At 51.3% G+C, this 3,027-nt stretch overlaps 1 protein-coding gene across 1 annotated transcript in view; it reads left to right on the top strand.

The window, feature by feature from the left end:
• Window positions 1-3,027, top strand: part of KLC2 (kinesin light chain 2) — a 57,016-nt gene that overhangs the window by 381 nt on the left and 53,608 nt on the right. The window lies entirely within an intron of this gene.

The following is a 3,027-nucleotide window of genomic DNA, read 5'->3' on the forward strand; positions in this document are numbered from 1 at the left end:
GGGGGAGGAAGGTGCTGGAGCGTCTTCCAAAAAGGTGGAGGGGGACGTTAGGACAGGGTCGCCCCCTTCCCCTGTCATAATGAGGCATCTGGTAGGGGCGAGGTGAGATTTCCCAAGAAAGATTATTGGAGTTAAATAGAAGTACCCCCTCCCCGCACTCTTCAGAGGGGTCCCCCCACACAGGAGAAGGAGGGTTGGGTGAATTCTTTTAAGCTACTTCAGTATGAAACTTCTTCCAAAAGAAGTAGAGGTGTTAAGTAGAGGGGACCCCCCAAAAAAATACCAAAAGGGGTCCTCTATAGCGAAATGAAGGTGGCTTGGTTAGGGCACGATTTCCCTCTCCCAAGCTGTGAACATTCAAAAGAGGTATCGGGGGTATGAAAGGGCTTGTTAAACTGAGGGTACCCTTTGCGTCAAAAGAAGCCCTGTCCATAAATGAGGCGTGGGGCCTGGATGAGTCCTAAGTGGCGAGGGAGAGTTCATTATAGCATTTTCCTAAAAGTGGAGATGGGGGGATTCAGGGAAGAGTAGCCCCCACCAGCTCAACAGGGGCTGGAAAAAGATCCTCCAAAATAAAAGGTGTGTGCAGTGTACATCTTTCTGGGAAAGAAGGGGGTGGAGTCCTTCCCGTCCAAAATATAAGAGGCAGGTAAAGGACGGTTTCGTTTTTCCCCTCAGAGGAGTGGGGAGCTAGAAGGCACCTCCCCAGGAACAAAAAGGATGGGAAGGGAGGGGATCGATTGAAGGATTTTCTCTTGAACAAGGAAGTGTGTGCAGAATAGAGTATACCCATTTCAAAAGCTGGGGCATTAGGGTCTCTCCAGTGTTAAAAATCAAAGCAGAGATTTCCTTCTTCCCTCAGCACCTTCGAGAAGAGGGGAGGAAGAAGAATCCCCCACTGGTGGGAGGGACCCAGGGTTAAGTCAGAGTCCTGTAAAACCCCGGGGAAGAGTTAACTGTAATTGGAGCAGAAGGGATGGGTGCCACCCACTTGAGATGGGGGAGAGAGACTGCAGAGCACTCCCCAAGAAAGAAGTAAGGACAGATGGGTGCAGAACATGAGAAAATCAAGGAAGGGGATAAAAAAGGTTCTCCCCCCCCCCCATCAGAGTGGGATTCTGGGGTCCATCAAAGGTCACTGAAAGAGGATATTGCTGTCCTGAAAATCTAGGAGGTATCCGAAAAAATATGGGATTAGTTGGAGGGAGGGGGGAGTTGTGACATTCCTAAGGCCTTTGGAGGGGAGACGGGGATTCAGAGGAGAAGAGCTTCAACTTGAAGAGAGGTCCTCCAAAGTCAAACAAGAGAAGGCCGGGGAAACATCCCAATCCGGAACAAGAGAAGGAAGGCACAGCTGTGGTGGAGTCCAGGGAGAGAGGATTCCTCCTTGGACATCAGAGGGTAAAAGGGGGGGGGGAGGACCTCTCTCCAAAAGCTGCAGGCAAAGGGATCAGTGAACGAGTGTCGGGTCAGCATTCCAGGGGAGACATGAGTAGTTGAATGAGAAAGCTGAAAAAGAAAAGCATTTTCTCTCGGTCTCTTCAAATCCAACAGGGGCAAGGCTGGGGGGGGGGGGAGCTTCCTGGGCTAGAAATTTGTGGGAAAGGATGTTCTGTCTGGAGTGCTGAGGGGGTGTGTGCTTCTTTATAATTCTGGACACAGGCCTGGTCCAACTTCATACAGCCAGCTTTCTGAAGTTTATAGACTGTATTATTAAAAGCCTTCTCCAAGAAATATTTGAACGGTTAACATTCTTTTACCTTTCGCACACTTGGGAGGGGAAAAGGATTTTAAATGGGCGTGTGTGTTGGGGGGGAGAGGAAATCGAATTCACACAATTTCTATCGTCTGGGGAGTGATTAATTGGGAAAAAGCACTAAAGGGGGGCTGGGAAGAGGACATGAAGGACATTTGATAACTGTGATTGGAAAGAGCCTTGAGTCGATAACGCAAGCGTTTCAGATGACACATTTGTGGGGTGGGTGTTGTAGTCATCTCCTGCTGCTCCTGATAACTGGATAAACCTTGTGGCCATCTATCACCCTTAAACGTCTCTCAGGGGGCAGGACAATGTTATGTCACCATGTTGCAGAGACCTGAAAATAAGATGACGTTGGGGATGAGTTAGAGAGATGTCCCCGCCTAAACCAAAAGGGCTTGAGGCGGTGGAAGAGGATTATATTTCATTCAGGGTCCTCTGGGTTCCAATTCTGACAACCGACCGTAAAACCTTTGGGGTGGGGAGGCCTGCAGGGCCGAAGCAGGTGGCTAGGAATTCGAGCGCAGCCGCTTAGAGGGCTTGTAGAGGTGGGTGGGGGCTGAAGGGCCGGCCCACCCCTCCCTGCGCTGCGGCTGCAGTTTGGCTGGTGGGCACGGGACTCTCACGCCGCATTGCGTCTCTCCCTTGCCGGGTCCTGAGCCAGCCGCCTGCTGGGGGGAGCCGAGAACTGCAGTGACAGCCGGACACGAGGAAGGGGAGGCTGGCTCTTCCTGCCCCCCCCCCAATTCCTAAAATGCTGGGAGTCTCAGTCGGCCAACAAGGAAATCCTCCGTCGGTCCGCCAGATGCCTGTGGGGCTGATTATGATTACTCAGCAATGAGTAATTGCAACGCGGTGTGTTGTTTCAAACATTCCTAGGTTGAACTCAGGCTGTCCAAAACAGGTTCTGGCGCAGAGGCAGGCCTCAAAAGAATTGGGGCCCAGCCTAGGTTCCTTGGAGAGCCAGTTTGGTGTAGTGGTTAAGTGTGCGGACTCTAATCTGGGAGAACCGGGTTTGATTCCCCACTCCTCCACTTGCACCTGGCTGGATGACCTTGGGCAAGTCGTAGCTCTGATAAGAGCTGTTCTTGAAAAAAAGAGCAGTTTCTGTCAAGAGCTCTCTCAGCCTCACCTACCTCACGGGGTGTCTGTTGTGGGGAGGAGAAGGGAAAGGAGATTGTAAGCTGCTCTGAGACACCTTTGAGTAGTGAAGGGCAGGGTATAAATCCAATCTCTTCTCTTCTTCTGCTGCTGCATCATAGTGTAGG

Source organism: Gekko japonicus, unplaced genomic scaffold (genome assembly GCF_001447785.1).
Source record: "Gekko japonicus isolate JY-2015 unplaced genomic scaffold, Gekko_japonicus_V1.1 scaffold1188, whole genome shotgun sequence".
In the NCBI taxonomy this organism is placed as follows: Eukaryota; Metazoa; Chordata; class Lepidosauria; order Squamata; family Gekkonidae; genus Gekko; species Gekko japonicus.